At 37.7% G+C, this 20,005-nt stretch overlaps 1 long non-coding RNA gene across 1 annotated transcript; it reads right to left on the minus strand.

Moving 5' to 3' along the window:
• Positions 1-374: 374 nt before the first annotated feature.
• LOC128077732 (uncharacterized) lies at positions 375-5,213 on the minus strand. The gene is made up of 2 exons (XR_008205154.1): positions 5,110-5,213; positions 375-831 (listed from the first exon to the last, which is right to left on the minus strand). It is a non-coding gene; the product is annotated as an uncharacterized LOC128077732 (long non-coding RNA).
• Between the last annotated feature and the right edge of the window lie 14,792 nt (positions 5,214-20,005).

Here is a 20,005-nt window from a genome sequence, read left to right on the forward strand (position 1 = left end):
GTGATAGAAAAATCAATGTCATAAATACTGAACACTTAAGAATAAAAAGCAAAAGTTGTTATAACATTTATTATTCTGTCTTGGTTTTTGTTTTGCTGGATTTTTACAGCTCATAACAAATGTGGAACAAAAAATAAGTCCCTTGCAGCATCTTTTTCATTAAACTCTTCTTTATTGAGCCACACAGTCTTAGGGATTAGTACTGCAGTATTTGGTAGTTCTCGGCTATAAAATTTACTTTTCACTTAACATAGTGCAGAATGGAACTAGCACAGGCACTACATGTTTGTTAACCACAAGTTCAGATGTGTACTGCTAGAAGCAAACATGCATGCAGCAAGGGAACACAGCTAATCCTCACCCAAGAAAACCTATTTACTTTTTTTTTTTAACTAGACATATTCAGCAAAATATTAAATTGTATTGATCAGGCTGTAACAACTGGGCAAGAAAAAAAAACAAATAATGTTGTTTGTTCTCTAGGACTGTTAAAGAGAAGCTTTCTCACTTTCCACAGCTATTCAACTATTCTTTCTCTAGTTATATAAAGAAGATCAGAACTACAGCTAAAAAACAGGAATTTCAATCGAAATTTTTCTAAAGCCTACTAATACTGTAATTCACAGTCACTAGTAAGTGGTAAAAATGCCAGCTAGAGAATGCCTGCAAAATCTTTAGAGAACATTGTCCCTCTGGACTGAATTAACAGCACAGCCCAAGATTCACCAGATCCAGCTGCCAGAGCATTTTCTTCAGAATTGCATGGATGTGACTGGGTAACAGTCTATGTTCGCCTTGCTTTGACACATTTCAAATAGTCATGCAAAATTCCTGAAAGTTTAAAAAGAAAAGGAGAAAAGTTTCAACATAAGATTACTAAATTAATCATTTACCATAAAGATGAATGAAGATTCCCTCTGAGAGTGTTAAGACTCTGGGAAAGAAAGCGCTGGAGTCTGCCATAAAATTTGTCATGATAGACGCTGTTGCAAGAATTTATCTTGCACTGACAATAGCTCTGAATGACAATGAACATAACAAACAAGGCCAATCAGGCAGCGTTGTCAAGCCTGCAGTCCCAGTGGCCCCTCAGATATGGTCTAATGATAGTTTGATGTTTCTGGCTTATGCTTCAGTGCAGTGTATATAACTGAGATTCTGTTTGCATAAGAGTTCTATAGCAATAATAGTTTGTGCATGTAAGTTCTCTTGCCTGGATTATGGACTTGAAAAACACAAGAAATGAGAAGGTAAGTTGAGCTTGGTTAGATCAAAGGTCCTCTCAGCCAAACAGCTCATCTTCAGCAGAGAGGAGCAGTGACTCCCTGGGGAAGAGTATGAGAGCAGAACAAACACTTAGCAGTACCTCTCTATTGTGGTCACATAGTGCTTCCTCATATCACTAGTGCAAGAGAACACTACAGTTTCCCTGTATTCTGTATGGGAAGAAAAATTACCTCCATATAAATGACAATCATCCATTTCCAGATTCATTGCCTATAAGCACTTTCCTTGTTTTCTTCTGCTTAGAATAGCCTGTAGCAATCAGTAGAAACCTTTGTGGACCCAGATGTCTACATGAGAGTCATCTTTCTTAGTGAAACACTCTAAATGTAGAGAATGATTTCATTCACACATTATTTAACTTCTTAAGAACGCATTTGGATATTTAACAACCTCGCCTTTTGTCAACAGTTTATGGGCTGATTTGGCCTGGTTCTGTGACTAGTGGGGCGGAGGGACCTGAAGATCCGCGCCCTGGAAAGGGATAAGGAAAAAGGGTAGAGAGATGGGCCCCAAACAGAACAGTAGCAGTGATCTGAGAAGAAACAAACTAATATACTAAATAAGATATCAGAATGCAAGATAACACGCTATAATACAATATAGTACAATATAATTAGAGTTGGAGCTAATAAATCAAATATAATGCGAGAGTGTCCAAAAAAGTGAAGGCCTTACACTAATGCTGAGGTAAAATGTGTGGTCAGGTGGAGCAACAGGGAGGAGACCTTGCCAGGGGCTTTATCTCCTCTATGAACACGAAGTCCTCTGGGATAACTGTAGTTATTCTTCTCTTCTGGGACAAGTACCCAGAATTGGAGCAGTAACTCTTTAACTCCTAATGTATTACATGATGTTATGATGTGGAATACCAATAACCAAAAATCATAAAACCATGATGCCTTTTTTCAGGACAGGGCATACTGTATTCTTAAAGTTAGCGCAAATATGTATTCTGAAGTAGCCATGCAATTCTTGTCTGCCAAACTGAGTTCTTCCATATTTTTAATCTGAGCTAACTTATTTTACATAGGACAAAATATTATCTCTATATGTATTAATATGTGGATGACATGCTTATAGAAACACAAAGCCTGACCTTCAAATGGTATAAGAGGTCTTGTTCTCTCAGCAGTCTTTGAATACATAGTACTGCTAGCTATAGCTAGATCTACACGAAGAAGCTTATTGAGACCAAATCTTCCTAGTTTTAAGAATCATGTTCAGATTGAACTACCTTTTAAAGTTGATCAGAGTTCTCTAAGTTTCTGAGTTTATCTATGCATTAGGATGGAGCTGAGTGACTCTACCATGGTCTCAAATTTAACCAGTTTTGAAAGGAAGATTTTAATACTTTCCTGATTCTCTGTCAGGCAGTCCCCATTGAGATTCTACATGATGTTTTGCAGGGATTAAATGATTCAGTCTCGTGTGCTTTTATTCCCCCTTTTTTGTAAACATTTGAATTACAAATTCAAATGTATGAATTCAAAAATGTAGAAAAGTGTCTTTCAAGATTCAACACTTAGATGAAGTGCCATGACTCTGCTTTTGTTCTATACAAATGCCCAGAGATCCTACACAGCTTCATAGAAAAGTCATTATATTGCAAAGTATTTTTGTATGTTGGAAATAGATAATGAACAGTGCAGTATTCAAAATCCAATTGACTTCATGCATCATTTCAAATTTTATGCTGCAGGGTATATAAATAACAATCCCATTATGAAAAGAAAAAGATCAGGTAAAAGTTGCTTAGTAGAATATAAGGAAATAGTAAGTAAAGAAGAAAATAAGCCAATAAAAGATTATATATGAAAACAGTCCCACATGTACACAAACCATCTTATCCTATGAACCAGAAGCGATGCAGGATGAAAACTATAGGGTTGACAAGCAAATCAGAAGTCTCCAAGATATTCTAAATATCTCATCAGGCAAGAACTATAGAAAGACTCAGAACATGAAAAATTTGAAAACATACTGTATTTTTTTGTCTCTCTATAGATAACCTGTGTGCATGTATATATTATACATACAAAGGCTGGTTTGAAAGTAATGCTTACTATTTTATTATATTGGACCATGAAGTCGGATGTTGGCAGTGTGGCAGCAGAGGCCAAACCTTCCCAGCAATATTCCATGACATTTTGTTGCCACGTAACAGACGCCAGCAGAAAGGCAGTTTGACAAAATGGCATCTGATATAACTACATTTGACATGGAAATGCAGATAAAGCAGAGTGTTTCTGAACTCCTCCATGCAGGAAAAAATGGCACCAGTGACATTCACCGATGCTTGTTGAACATTTTATGGAGGCCAAATGGTGGAGGCGAGCACAGTGAGATGGTGGGTGGTGCAATTCAGCAGTGGTGACAGCAACAATGAGTTACCTCCACTGGAGCAGATTTTTTTTTTTTTTTTTTTTTTTTTTTTTGCATACTGACTCTTGTTCATTGCTAGTGAGATGCATGGTTAATGGTGTTGATTATGTAAAAAAAAAAAAAAAAAAAAAAAAGTGTTCTGTAGCTGAGAATTTCCTCTATCAAACAGGCTTACACTTACAGCGATTCTAGTGGATGGATAGCTTGATGGAAGCTAATGTTGCATGCTTGCAGTTCAGAAAGCCAGTAGTATCCTGGGCTGCCTCAAAAGAGGGGTGGCCAGGAGTGCGTGGGAGGCAATTATCCCCTCTTGTGATGCCCCATCTGGAGTATGGCCCCCAACACAAGAAAGATGTGGAGATGTTGGAGTGGGTCCCGAGGAGGGGCCACAAAGATTATCAGAGGCCTGGAGTACCCCTCCCATGAAGAAGTGCAGAGGGAGCTGAGCTTGTGCAATTGGGAAGAAGGAGAAACCTCACTGCAGCCTTAATGTAGTTAAACGGAACTTATGAACAGGAGGGAGACCAACTTCGTATGTGGACAGATAACGATATGACAAGAGGAAATAGAATTAGGTGGACTTCAAGGTTCCTTCCAACCAAGCCATTCTATGATGCTGATATATATACACACTATATACTGTCAAAGCAGTAATCACATCTAATTTTGCCCCAAAGCCTCTGCTAAAAGTGCTATAAATTTGAATTCCTATTGAAATAAAAGGGGTCTCAAGAAAGAACCGTATTTCATGTAAATTACTGCTAAAAACATAACATCTTAAGTAAGGTAATGACAAAAAAAGGGAAATGCTTCCAATAAACTTCCTGCTGTTATATGTCAAAGAACTTTCAAATATCACATTTCACTCATTTTCGCTTAACCTAGTCAGCTCTACTTAAAAGATGGCAAACAAGGGCATTAAACAAGCCAGTTTTCCCTGATCTCTCACAGCAACTACAGCACAACTGTTGCCTCAGGACTTTATGTGCACCCTGCCAACCCTGTCAGTCAGTGACAACACATCACCTTCACAAGTTTAACCACAGTACGTATTCCAACAAATCTGTATTTTTGCTGTTTTGTTTGGAAACTCCTGTGTTGCAGGAGTAGCAAAGTTATTTCATATGTATGTGTTTAATATCTTGCAGCCTAAGCTTTTACAACAGAATTGACAGTAATTTTTTTCAAGAAATAACAGCCACAACAAGGAGCAACATCACAAACAGAGTCATGAATGTACAAATCATTAAAGAGTATACAGCACCACAGATAGCATTTGTTGACTCAGCAAAGACACCAAAAGGCAGTTTCCTCTTAACATGACTAACAGCTGTAATAGTTCTTCAAAAGAGTTGTAAAACAAGCAAGTTCTCATGGAAACTAATTGGAAAAGGTCATTTTCTACCACCTTATATGGATAAAAAGTGGATACTGACTTACGTTGTAGAGTAGCTTGATCCTCAGTGATCCATTTCCTCAGTCTCTCTAGAGCACAGAGGAAGTTTTTCTGCAAGGAAAAACAAAGATGCCAGCATGAAGCAAATGTGCCTTTGTATGATGGTATCCTCTCTCTGAAGTACCTTCCTGTTGAATCTCCTGAGAATTCAGTAAGGACCAATGATAAATAATTGAGAGAAAATAAAAAGAAATCCTGAGCATGTCCAGCTAAGGTTCAGTGAAAATAATCAATTTTTTTTTATATTTAAAAATCTGCTTTTATAAATCTACATCTGGCCTAAAGTCCACAAAAACATGAAGTAACAAGAAATTTTCAAGCAGAATCAGACTAAAAGAAATAAGGAAGCACACCAAAGACAGTTACATTTATTGTAGGTTTATATGCTTTGTGGTGTCATTTTGAGAAACACAGATGACTTCATCCCTTTAAATTAGCAGTACCTTAAGAATAGTTTCATGACGTTTTCACCTAGGCTTACCTAGTCAAAACAACATGCAATTAAGTTTTTTATGGGATATACAAATAACCCACAATTTAAACTGATTGAAATGAGTGGGAAAAAAATCTTGACCGGCAGAGCCAGATCAAAAATTAGGACTATACAATTTTACCTTATGTGGCGAAATCAATTATTTTACCAGTTAATGTTGTGACTTTGGCTGACAGTATACTGTGCTTGGTTAAGCTATCTTGTTCATCATACAGAGGCCAGGATGCCAGGTGGTCAACAGCTGTGGTACATGGTAATAGCTACTTTTCTGTTTCTTTACTGAATAAGGATTGTTTTAACATTAATAGCATTATAGAAAAAGGATAGTGTAAGACAATGTCATTTAAAGCACCAAAGTTCGTGTTCCTAACATTTGGGTTTTTTTTGTTTGGTTGGTTTTTTTGTTTGTTTGTTTGTTTTTTTAAATAAAGGCCTTGCATATAGGCCTTTACCTTCACCTTCAAATAATTATAGTTTCCTTCTAAAAGATTCAGTTTTCATTTGAGAAACATATATTCAAAAACAAAACAAAACTTATAGCAATATGATCTCCTGGCAGAGCAACATGGAGAACTACATCCAAGACTAATGTGGGCTTGAAATAAAAACTTTCATGGAGGTGCTGGAATGGCTTGTTTCAGTGATTGTAGGACTGTGCGAACATGCACATATCTCACAGAAATAGCGGTTTCCATGATACTACTTTTCTCTCCTGTTTTTCAGCATCACAAATTTCAACACAAACTGTAACCACAATGAATCCTACTCAGGGGTTTTCATGTTCTGGGTACTTCAGACCAAAATTCAAGATCCACACGACACAAAAAAACTGGGGAACTTCAAATTGCACTGTACAGCCCATATCAATTATGAAAGTGCAGAGTTCCAGGGTGAGTAGGGCTGCAAAAGAGCTGACAAAACCTTTCAGTCCTCACCATTTTCCAAGGAGCCCTAAGTGGGGTGGCTGTAGGACCTGGGCACTGCCTAGGGTTAGTATTTAAAAAGAGAAAATGCAGAGGCTTTGCAAGTGGGGCTGGAAAGGTGCTTCCAAAATAATGTTAGAGCTGCCAAAATCTTTTAGTTGTAGCTCCTTTCTGTGTGAGCCCTAGGTGGAGTTGTACTGTAAAGAAATTTTTTTTTCAGTGGGCATGAAGAACTGGCATAGGATGCCCAAAGAAGTTGTGGATATCTCACCCCTAGAAGTGTTCAAGGATAGGTTGGTTGGGCCATGGTGTAAATTTACCTAGTGGAAGGTGTTGGAAGTAGGTGATCTTTAAGGTTCCTTCGAACCTAAACTATCCTATACCTCTCTAATTATAAAGCAACCATAGTTTCCTAATAATTATTTTTGGTTGGACAAATAGAATATTAATATTGTACACTTGCTCTGCTTAACTGTAAAACTATTACCTATGTCCCTGTGTATAGAAAAATGTCTGCAGTCTTCAACAAGAGAAAATGTCTATTTCCTTCCCATTATTTTCCTGATCATGAGAGCCAATAAACTCATAATTTTTCACATATATCCACATAAGAATCTTCCAAGTAGTTCAGTCACTTAATAGCAAAGTTGTGTTGGATCTGTAGTATCCATTGTCTGCCAGGTTAAGATAATTAGGATTAGAAAAAATTATTCATATGATTATTGCTGAATAGTTATGTTTTTTTTCTCTTCTGCAGTGGTGTAGCTTTTTGCATCATCTGTGGACATAATAAAAGCAATGAAGAGTGTAAAAGTAATTCAAATAATTCAAACAAAGAACAGACTCAGGATACAAAACATTAGTGAAAAAATAGAAGCAAAACTTAATCATTATATAAGAACAAAAGAACATCTGATAACTTGCAAAAGCAGGAATTTGAAGCACAGTTCGGACTTCCTATGCCTTGACTCTTAGACCTTTACAAAACAGATGCGGATTCTAAGATAGAAGAAAATCAGTACTTCAAAAATTTAAGTTAAACGTGACAATTTAAACTGCCAAACTCACATTAGCAATTAATATGTCTTCTAAGTTAGTTCTTCCATGGGTAGGCTGTACCTTCCTCACAGAGATCATATTAAGCTAGACTAGGGCATCTCTGATCTGGTCATGGCCAGTGATGAGTCAGAGCAGCCTGAGCCCTCTGGCATAATCCTACATTCTGGTGCCTATCGTGGCCTCCTGATGGAATGAAGTCCAACAGACACTACAACCCCAAATTTACTTTGTGCAGACTGGATTGTACACTGGGAATCTTCAAACACACACCAAGCCAATCATACACATACCAATAATTCAGCTACTCAGTATATTTGCTATGATGTGGAAAACTTTATAATCCACTGTTGGCCCTTAGAAGCAATGAAACTGCTTCTGAAAAAGCCTTTGCAACACTAAGTAAAGCATCAATAGGAATATCAATAATCATACATATGAAAACATTAACTCACCAACTAGCAGTAGAGTCTCCAGCTATAGAATACACCTTCCCAAGAAGTAGCTTTCATCCAGAAGACATTCTCCCTCAGCTAGCCCTTAAATAAGCTTCTGTTCACATGGGAGGCACAGGTGAATTGCTTGCGCTGTGCTTCCTGGGCCAGCCACCCTCTTCACCTGGTGCTCAATCATCAATTCAGGCTGGGACATACATTTTTCCTTACATCCATACAAGAAAAAAAAATAAAAAAAAAATTAAAAAAGAGGAAAAGAAAGAAGGAGGAGAAACAAAACAAGATGCCAAACTGCAGAGGGGAAATTGTTAACAAATGAGTCCTCTTTGAATTATTTCCTTTTTACTTCTTTTCCACTACATCACTAGAATTCATCATTGTAATAACTGCTAGTTTGCGTCTTGTTTACTTATTAGTTTTTTTGATGTGGTGACTTGGTTTTAGTTGTTTTCCAAGCCTGTCAAAGCTTTCATCTGTGCTTAACTTTATGGTGAATGAAGAATCAGTTTTTCAGTGGCATGGGCCCATGGAAATTCTAACACACAGCAGGGTGAATTACAGTTCACATATTTCATCATATAAAAACAAATGGCATTCATTAAGCATCCTTTTTACTTACCAATCTTGCATAATCAGTTTGCTTCATACTCATTATTTCTTATTTTTTGACAAATATATTGTGAAGACAAATTTTATGCTGGGATTTGTTCTTAAAGCAGTCACAGTGGCTATTTGTTATTCATAATTAAAGACTGATAATTAATTACCTAAATGGCATGGCATTATTTTTGCTTACAGCTCTGAGGACTGATTCATAATAGCTGGAGGTAAATCCTTTGTTTGGGTCCAAATAATTTCTACATAAGCGTTCTTAACAGTGCAGCAACTATTTTGTGTTAATAATAAAATGAATGTTTTCTAACTTAACCGTAAGTACAGCTCATGGCATTAGTCACATCAATCCACACAGACTGTTCACAGCAAGCATTCCTGTGACTTCAGCGCTTCTGCAAAAAGAATCTGTAAACATAGGAGTAGAAACTTCATGGTTGACTGGACAAATATTGGTTCTTGCTGGGGAAACAATGCTGCATCAGGCATACTGGGAATCTGGGAGCAAAGAGCAGATCTCATGCCAGGATAGCCCACAGAAGACCCCAAAAACACATCCAGGTTCTGCATGTGGAATGTGCATGGGGCTGGAGTCAGTGCTCTGCTCTGCCTTGGTGGCAGTGTCCTGGCAATGTCCAACAAAAATGTACTTCTCTTCCAAACAAAAATGCACCAGATAATCCCTGGTGCATATCTGACACCACAATCAGTCTAGTTTTGATAGAGGTACCTGCAATCCTGCCCTGCCCAGCCACAGGCCCTGCTGAGCTGGGTCTACGTTCAGGACTACATCTTGGTCCAGACTCAGCCTATCCCCAGGGACATTCCCAACACCTGTGTCTGGGGCTGCCCTCGTGTCCCCAGCTGCCTGCTTCTGTGGGCCAGTGGGACAGGTGCTGGCTGCCAGGTCTAGCTCCTGGGTGACACTGGCCTGCATGAAACAGTAAAACATGGTGAAATAAACAGCATAACTACAGGTGTTTGTAAGGTCACAGAAAAGAAGCCAGATGAGAACAGAGCTCAATTCTTGCTAGTATTCAACCATATATTTAAACAGCAATCTTAAAGACAAATCTTAATGGAGAACAGAATAAGAATCAAAGGCACAGAAACAAAATAGTACATATATGGATGGTACTGCGAGCACGAGAAAACACAGGCTAGATCCCCAAGTGAATCAGCACAACTCCACTAAAGTCAGTGACTTTCCTCTATTAAGGAAGTCAGTGACTTCCTCAGGTGACCTGGTGGGTCACCTTTCACACTCACTTCCCTCAGACTGCCATCATCAAAATCACCCTGTGGTTTGTCCACAGGCATCAAAACCTGATCATATAAGTGGTCTGAAACCATCCAGAAGCGTGCTACTGGAGGGCTAATTCCATTGCTTCATACTGCTGTTTCCAACAGCAGTTCTCTAAAATAATGGTATATTAATAATAATAATAAAATTGCTTTCAACAGCATACTCCTTTCTTCCAATGATGTTGGGCAAACGTTCAATGGCAGGGTGAGGGTAGAAGGCACCAGGGAATGGTCCCTGTACAAGTGTTTCTCTGTAAATCCTTCAGCCTCAGTTCTATGGAGAGCAATTCAATGGAAAATAACTAAATGTTCTTTTCAGAGTCTCCCTTAAGAACAGAAAATTGAAGTATTTCTAACTTCTGCCTGAGACAGATGTGGAGAGAAGTAAAACTCTTCTATAAATGAGATATGAAGCAAATATTCTGTTACCCTATGACAAACGACCACAAAACATCTGAGGCTCAGTCTGGTTTTGAGATAACTTGTCAGTGACCTGTGGGTGGATGGAGGAGGAACAGTTGCATTATTTTTTTAGTTTCAATTCATATTGAACCTGCAAAAACTGCTCACATTATGCTTTGTTGAACAAAGTCCATTAAGTCTGTAGCTAAATAACAGTGTGAAAACAAGCAAGACTTCTCACAAATCAATCTTAAAACTTGTTACTCCCACACGTGAAATTGAAGCTTCTGAAAAGGGCTAATACATATACGTATATTTTCTGAGGACATTTATAAAATATGACATCTGTCTTGTTCTGAAATTTAGAAGCAGGTGCTCAAACAACTCACAATAGGGAAACTTTCAGAGATCTGTGACTCAGTTTCTTCAGGAAGCCTTATATGGTAGAGATCATTCAACATCATTAGTTTATTCCTATCCACAGAGAGAATTATAAGGTACTTGATACCCCTATTCTTCATACTCTCCTTATATCACATCAGTGCCTACTTTATGAAGCAACACACTTAAGTTTTCCCCTCTCATTCTTCCTTCTATTTGCACTTATTAGCCATGGACTAAATATGTCATGCTTAGCCCATTGTATAATCACGAAAGTTATATTTTTAATTGCAGATACACTGCTGTAGTTTTCATGAGTTATTAAAAAAAGACTGGTAGAACCAAAACATATGAACCAGGCTCACCTGGTGTGCCTCATGGCAGAGAAAAAATATTGATAAAATTTTCAAAGGAAGATCTTTCTATGCAACGATCTGTTCCAAATGCCAGTTTAGATTCATCCTAGTAGATACTTCACACTCCCTTTAATAGAAAAATACGATGTGTTTTCAGTTTTTCTTACCCTGATTGCCTATTTAACAAAGACTATGGACAAAAATGTTAATAAAAGAGAAAGGAAGTGAAGAAAAGATCCCACAGAAGATCAGGTCAGGTCACAGAGAGTGACTTTATCTTAATGTCATGAGGGACACTATGAGTGAGAAAAGTGCATAAGAGGAAAATAAAATCTTGAAAAATAATTAATTTCACCATCTGGACAAAAATTATTTTCCTCATTCACTCCAGATCTCCAAAACTGCAAATTCTGTTTTCACAGAATCACAGAATGACCAGGGTTGGAAGAGACCTCAAGGATCATGAATCTCCAACCCTCCTGCCACAGGCACGGCTACCAACCTCCTCATGTAATACTAGACCAGGCTGTCCAGGGCTCCATCCAATCTGGCCTTGAATACCTCCAGGGACGGGGCATCCACAACCTCTCTGGGTAGCCTGTTCCAGCACCTCACCACTCTCATTGTAAATAATTTTCCCCTGACATCCAACTGAAATCTTCCCTCCTTCTTAAAAACCATTTCCCCTTGTCCCGCAGTTATCAACCCTTTCCAACAGTTGATTCCACTCCTGTTTGTAGGCTTCCCTTAGGTACTGAAATGCTGCAATGAGGTCACTCCAAAACCTTCTTTTCTCCAGGCTGAACAAGCCCAGCTCCCTCAGCCTGTCTTCGTAGGGGAGGTGCTCCAGTCCCCTGATCATCTTTGTGGCTCTCCTATGGACCCTCTCCAACAGCTCCCTGTCTTTCCTGTACTGGCGGCTCCAGACTTGGGCACAGTACTCTAGATAGGGCCTCACAAGAGCAGAGTAGAGAGGGACAGTCACCTCCCTGTCCCTTCTGGCCACCCCTTTTCAAATTTTCAAATTCTCATCCCAGAACTTCCCAAACTACCTGAAGTAAATTTGAGAACATTAACAGCATGCCTAAGATCTCTTTATCTTTCAGAATGTCAAGGACTCAATTAGAGGAAGATGAAATCTTCAAGGGCACAGAATGAAATGGGAATAAAATAAAAAGCAGAGGTACATGGCAGTGAAACAGAAGCCAGCAACAGTACTGAAACTTGGTACAGAAAATAAGGTAAACATGCATATGTGTAGGGTTAGCTAGGAGTAGAAGGCAGCAGACAATGATAAAAATGATTGAATCAGAATAATTACAAAAGCAGTTTTTGTTCATCAAATTTCTTTTGCCTTGTACTGCTGAGCAATGGACAAATTGAAAAAGTTGGGAAGCAAAATTTCAAAATTTTGTGTGATCATCTGAGAAAGAGAGAAAAGCTGGAACCACTCTTGTAGCTGAAAATTTCCTGTTTGCTTTCACCTTCTTACTCCCATGTTTTCAGAGTGTCCATGTATAGAAACTGAGTTAATAACAAAATAGGATCTTTAGAAAAGCATACATTGTTATGGGAACTGGTGTGCTTCTTTTCAGAAAGATTTTTATAACACAGTTACGATGCCTTAGTTGTTCAGAGTACAGTGTCTTGCTATATATTTTTTCATTAGCATCCCCAAGATTCCTCTGAAATAGTCAGGAAAGGGTTGTAAATACTATTGCCCTCATTTTATAGAGGCAAAATGAAGACTGAAGGGTAAAATAATTTGTTCCTGGATGTACACATATTTTGGCTACAGCCAGGATTTAAAACTCAGTCTTATAAAACAAAGATACTTCTGTCCCATTGTTTCCCAGAGCCTCTCCTGAAGATACACAAAGTAATGCTACAAGACTCCTTTGAAATATGTTCCTCCTTCAGCTCCTCGAAAATCAGCTGTCTTCCAACACATAAAGATGACATACACTCTTTGAAGACAATGTACCTAACAACTACGAAAGGAATTTGAGTGGTCTAATCACAAAAATTGCAGTTATTTGATTATTTCTCTGAAGCCAGTGAAGCATGCTTTGATTAACTATGTTTGAGGATAGATCAAAAATGGCTGAGATATATTTGGCTGAACTGTCCAATTCAATTAAGCCATAAACATGGATAAAACTAAAACAACGACAAACTCAGAGAATTATTCTTCTTTATATTGGATTGAAACATGAAGCTTGAAATGAAAATGCAAAACTATAATACTATAACAAAGTATTTAATGCTGCTTAATTATTGCCTCTTTAATGTTGCCATACAGCAACTTAGCTTAAAACTCTGCACACGTTGTAATAATCATTTTATCTCTTGCCAGCCACATAGATTAATAAACACTTTGGTGGGTAATGAGCTTGTCTATCATATCAGGAAAAAAAAAAAAGTGGTCATTAAGAGACTGGGGAACAGCAGGAAGGTAGGGAGGGAGAACTGCTATATGTTTCTGATGGGAAAGATGAAGCATGGTCTGCAAGAAGTCCCTCTAGTTTCAGGCCCACTTCTCCATGGTCATCAACAAACACATCATATAACTGAGGTTGCACAAAGGCAAACAGGAGAGCTATTTCATGTATTCTCTTTCAGTTCAAATTTCAGTCCCATAATACCTTTATTTTGTTTTTACAGTGCCACGTGCCAGCTTCATAGTATTTAATACTGCAACACCATAGATTACATCACCTGTTTGTCTCAGGTCTAAATAATCCCTCTTTCTTTTTTATTTAGTATTCTATTTCCTATTTCTGTATAAAAGGAGAAATATGACTGAATATGTATCTTAGCATATCTTCTACACTGTTAAGGTGCTACTACTGTTTTCGTCAGCAGAATACTTGAACTTCTTCCAGAAGTGCCCCCTGCCCTGCTCCTGAGTCACTCAATAGTCATTAATGTTTAATGGCTAGAGAAATGACTGGGAGATAAAAGAGAGATGAACATGCACAGCAGATTTTGGACTGCAGAGGATCTTGACAACCCTTACTGTGTCTGTTTTTTTCAGCATGCAAGCCAGAAACCTGAAAAATCCTACTTAATTCAAATGATGATGGCTTAGGATAAAACAAAACAAAACCAAAAGATGATGCAGAATTTCTTAATGTTATTCACTCCCAGATCTATCATATTTCAAGTATTAAGGTTTTCTCTAAAGAAGATCTTTAAACTTATGATGAGTTTTATTTCACCACAGTGATATAATACAGATGTCCAAATTTGAAGCAAATGTATTTTGTTATTTTTAATCCCACATGGCTGGCATAGCATGCTTTCAGGACTTTCATACTGACATTCAGGTTGCCCTTGCCAGCTAGGGAGTCCTTTAAAATTTAAAGGAAAAAAAACTCATTCGTACATTCTGCAAGCTGAGGGGAGAAATCCTGCTCGGTGTGATTTGCTATAATGATAAATTTATCAGAAGCTGTTCATTTTATCTGCTGCAGAACTGCTCTTTGATGGCATTAATCTGCAGTAATGATTACAGGAAAGTAATTCAAAGCTGTTCAAAAGGAAAGGTGACATGATGCTTTCTATTTCTTTTCTGAATGCCACAGATTCTTCAATAAATTACAGATGTAGAGAAAGAAAAGATGAGCCACATGCTATGGAATATTTTCAGTAAGCTGGAATCATGGAGCAATAAGAGCTATACTTCAACTACATTTGCAATAAAATGTTTTGTATATTCCAGTAAGACATTCTTTCAGTGAAAGAATTCCCTCCAGAGTCAAAAGTTTAGGGGTTGTTTAATCTTACATATGTTTTCCATTAGCTGTCCATGAAGATGAAACACAAATTAGCAGCAAATTAATACCTTATAATATTTTACATGAGATAGACTTATGGTATCTTTTGCATATGCATTTCAAAATAAAAAGAGAGCTCTGAAGCTTGTTGACTTCTAAAGCAAAACTTCTAAGCCAGCAAAAGACCAGGTCACGTAAGCTTTGCCTAGCTGAATATGAGAACTCCCATGAAAGAGTCTATGACCTCTCTGGTGATCTGGTCTAAAGCTGCCTTTCATTTTGTCAAAACGTTTTTCCTTCTAGTCTTCCAATTGCAATCTGTGGTCAGTGACTTTATTGTTTCTCCCTGTTTTACGAATGACTTATGTTACTAGGAACTAATACAATATTGCCATCTTCCTTCCACCTCTAACTTGTTGAGCAGGTTTATAAAATTATGCTGGATCATGGGATTAACTGCAAATTTATCAATCATTCAATAAACTACAATTTATGGTCTATTTCAGGTTATCCAAATTACAAAATATACAGGAACTTGCACTCCAAAGGCCTCTATGTATCCTTACGTGTATCCTCATAGCAATGACCACACTTGCTTCATACTTCCTGTCCTGAGCATTCATATTTATCTTATAGCATTAGCACCTGCTTTATCCTATTATCTATTGTAGATGTACAATTTTGGAGGTACCAGGCTGCTTCTATTGTACATGGAAGCTTAGTAAAAATGATGCTGCAGATGTAACCTTGGATATATCATTTGTGAAAGACGCGCTAGGGGTAGTAGTTTGTTAGTGTAAGACATGGAAGAAGAATGAGCTTTCAATGTTGAATGCCTCTCTACAGTAAGTGCAGGTAGACATGTAGCCTAGGTGGTGTAGTAAAGTTGCAGTTGACATTTGCCTGAATGGCACATGAGTTGAAGTAACATTATCCCACTCCTGAAGAAAATCTCGAGATCTGTATTACAAGCAGCCAACACAATGGACTTCAAAAACATTCAGATAGTCTTTATCACTGAGGACACAGTGAATAGGATCATGGGATTTGATTATTTTATTATTGGGTTATCTGTTCTGTTTCAGGTGAAGTAGTCTGAAAAAAAGGAAAAGGAAAAGGAAAAGGAAAAGGAAAAGGAAAAGGAAAAGGAAAAGGAAAAGGAAAAGGAAAAGGAAAAGAAGAAAGAGAAAAAGAAAAAAAGGCTTTATCTGCGGTGGTACCAGAAGTCTTAGAGAGTCCAAGGGCAGGAATATTTACTGGTGTCCAACATCTTCTCTTCTGTAAATGTCAGAGACTGCAAACTTAAGTAAATTGATGTTTTTGAAAATCATATCCCAAAGATTTTGACTAAGAAAATACATCTTTCAAATAGCTACAATGTTGAGTATAGGATTGTAAAGCAGAAAAGAGTTGAGAAAAAAAAGATTTTTCCCAATTAAACCACAAAATAATAAAAAGATAAACTGTTCATGTTTATACAATGGGCATATGAATAGTCCAGTAATGATAAGAAAGAAAAATGTTCAGATTATAATAACATTTCTAGGAAAATACAAACACAGCAACAAAAAGAAAAATTTTGTTCTTTTTTCTCTAATGGGGAGAATTTACAGTACTTGTAGAATAAGGTATCTGCTTTGTTACACAGCTACTTACAAGCATACAAAATCTGTAGATAGAAGGAAACAGGTATTCAGAGGAGATGTTTGTTGACTGGAGCCAGTATTTAAAAAATACAGAGCAGTTATAATCATGCTATCACAATTTGACAGTGCGCATTTCCTCACAGAGATAAAACTAACAATAATGTCAATCTTTTCTACAGCTTTTCTACAGTATTTCAGAAGATCTTGAAGTATTGTAAATTACAGCTTATGAAAAGGCAGCTGACAACAACAACAATCGGGGTCCTGGGCAACCTGATCTAAATGTGTATGTTTGGTGGCCCTGCTAGGCAGGGGGGTTGGAACTACATGATCCTTGAGGACCCTTCCAACCCAGGTGATTCTGTGATTCTGTGATTCTGTGTGATTCTGTGACAACATCTCTGACTGTCCATGCCATTCTGGCCTGGGAGAAATGCTGAGACTCTGTGCAGTCCTCCAAGCAGTTTTTACTCACTACTCTGGCAAATAACCCTCCAAGATGCACAAAAGAATTAAAACACATGCTGAAAAAAATGGGATCAAGATCTCATCAGGCCCACTCATGGAGTCTCCTTCTCTGGAGATGTTCAAGACCTGCCTGGATGCCTACCTGTGCGACCAGCTGTAGGGAACCTGCTTTGGCAGGGGGGTTGGACTCAATGATCTCTGGAGGTCCCTTCCAACCCCTACAATTTTGTGATTCTGTGATTCTGTGAGGACTGGAGTTCCCTTACTTAGGAGCGCACACAGCAGTAAGTTACCATGCTAGTAAGGAGAGACAGCTGGAATGCCAGCAGTAGGACTATGTAGCCTGAAACAAGTGACTGTTGTATAGCACAGAAACAAATGAGCAGCTGAACACGATGTGAGCTGAATTCTTGATATGAATATAGCCCACAGGATTAAGGTAGAAGAGTATCATTCTCTTTCCCTCAGATTATGATTTTTTCATATGTACATCTGGATAGCTAGTTCTGCTGATTTGCAGTCTAATGAACACTGACAATTTTTAATGAACTCAGAAGTGGTTATGGCCCAAATTCTGTACTCAAGTAACTCACATTTGCTTGCTGTAGCATTTCTGGCACAGATTTATGATGAAAGGACAGATTTCATTCCTGCTTTGAAGGCACAGGTCAGACCATAGCAAGTCTTTCTCTATCTCTAAATGACCATAAGACAAGAAAGATTCTAGGCGTATCTAACCTCAACGGACTCCAGGATAACAACCTTACTGTGGTAACCCAAGACTTGGGCTTCAATACTGAAATATTATTGTCTACATTGCTTAGTTGATCACATGCTCCCTGCAACCTGGCCTTTGCTTGTTTTTCAGATGGCAGCCAGAAATTGTTCAGGTAGTTACAAGTTATTAGGACTGTACCCAATGGGCTGTCTGATGCAGTCTTTTTGAGTATTTTAGAAAGAGAAATAATTTAGGTGCTGTAGGTGGGAGTTGTGCCAGGCTATTTGCTCCGTGAGCCAGTGATCAGGCCTATCTTATTTGCAGCAACAAACTTATCTTGAAATAACCATAATAAATATGTCATTGCGTGAGTATCAGTGACATCAGAGTGGGGGTGTCCATGTATGTAAATGTTTTCTTTAGTTTTCTATGCTCCCAGTGGAAAAAAAAAAAAGACAAAATTGTTGGCAACTTGTAGGACTTCCTCCTTACTCCTGACAAAATAGAAGAAAACAAAAAGTTGTACTTTTGTTACAGACACCGGAAGGTATTACTACACAGCAACTTGAAACTCAGTGACTGAATGCTGTATGATTCCAGGGTAAGTAGCTTGGAGCAGAAATGAATTTAACAGCAAGAGGATGACAAAGTAGGCTCCAAGAACCAAAGACTCTGCAACAAACTCTGTAATGACCAGCATGCACTTGGTAGGATTCACTTCACTTGTTTGCATTTTCAAAGAATCAAAGACTGGCTTGGGTTGGAATGGACCTGAAGGTCCAGCCTCCCTGCCGCAGGCAGGGCTGTCACCCACCAGCCCAGACTGCCCAGGGCCCCATCTAATACAGCCTTGAATGTCTCCAGGGGACAGGGCATCCACAGCTTCTCTAGGCAGACTGTGACAGCCTCAACTTTCTCAGCCTGTCCTTGTAGGGAATGTGTTTAGTACTGGCTTGTTATTCATGTGTACTGTGATTACAGCAGAAGTCTTTAGATTCTCCACCTGAGAATGAAACAGGAAAATCTTTTTTGATATTGACTTGGTTGATGAGGGTGTAGTATAAGTGAATCAGGATTTAGTATCCTGGAGTCAGGCATCTTGGACCAAGTTGCAATATATCTGTTGTCAGAATGAATTTTATCTCATTAGTTACCACTCAGATGCTGTTATCTATATTTGAATCACACATTTCTTTGATTTACGCTAGTGCAATAATAGATTCTCTTATCTGCATTAATGGTTGCTCTGCTGGATGTCTTCACACTACGTAAGATTTTCTTCAATTTACTCTCACACATAAAATCAACACCAAGACAGACATTCTTTTTTGTTTGCCAAGGCCATCAGTAGGGAATCTGAAATTGGGGGAAAAATAAGAAAAGATTTTCTTTTTGTGTTTCTGTATTTTCTTAGTTACTTAAGAAAGAGATTCCTTAAAGAATGCAACAAAGTCACAATATGTGAATGACAGTACTAGACATTTAGAAATGCTGATTCTTCACTTAAGTATGAAGAAGTAATGTCAGTGCTCTGTCAAAGAAATATGGATTCTGTAGGAAAGTATTACTCCCATGGAACTTCAGCTTTTCTCAGTTTTTGGATGCTTTTATCATTATTGAAACTAATTAGAAAGCAAGAATTGGATCCATTCTCAAAATGTCTGACACCCAGCAAAATAATTATGGTAGTAAATATGGGTTGTCAAAAGTAAAGGATACTGATTGAGAGTAAGAAGAGACAGCATGCTAAAATGCAGTCGGAGGTTTAGCAGTTCTATCACATTTATATGTCCATTATAAAGCCAAAAAGCACATAATCTTTGCTCAAGACTTTCTTTCAACTATTTTTATTCTATATTAAAATTTCAGAAAGTAGAGAAAATTACCAATTTCAGATCTGCATAGAATACTAAAAAATAAAAAGTAGAATTACTTATGCAATAGTTTTTATTTTGGATTTTTAAAAAATTGCATTGGAATAAGGAAAGACAAAGAAAATTATCTGTAAAAGCATAGGGAACATTAGATCAATGAAAGTAATACATTATAAAAAGACTACTGAAATTTCCTAAAATGTCTTGGCCCTAAACAAGAGGAAATCCTATTTTTTTTTTTTTTTTTTTTTTTTAAGTCTCCACAGTTGAAACTTTAATTAGAACTAGTTTATGCTCCTTACCATTTTAAATGCATTTTTTTGCATTTAAAACAAACAAACAAACAAATCCAATCTCACAAAGAATATTGTATTTGTCAGAATCTCCCAGACTCTTGGATTTCATATCTTTG

This window comes from Tympanuchus pallidicinctus, unplaced genomic scaffold, assembly GCF_026119805.1.
Source record: "Tympanuchus pallidicinctus isolate F22 unplaced genomic scaffold, pur_lepc_1.0 scaffold1, whole genome shotgun sequence".
In the NCBI taxonomy this organism is placed as follows: Eukaryota; Metazoa; Chordata; class Aves; order Galliformes; family Phasianidae; genus Tympanuchus; species Tympanuchus pallidicinctus.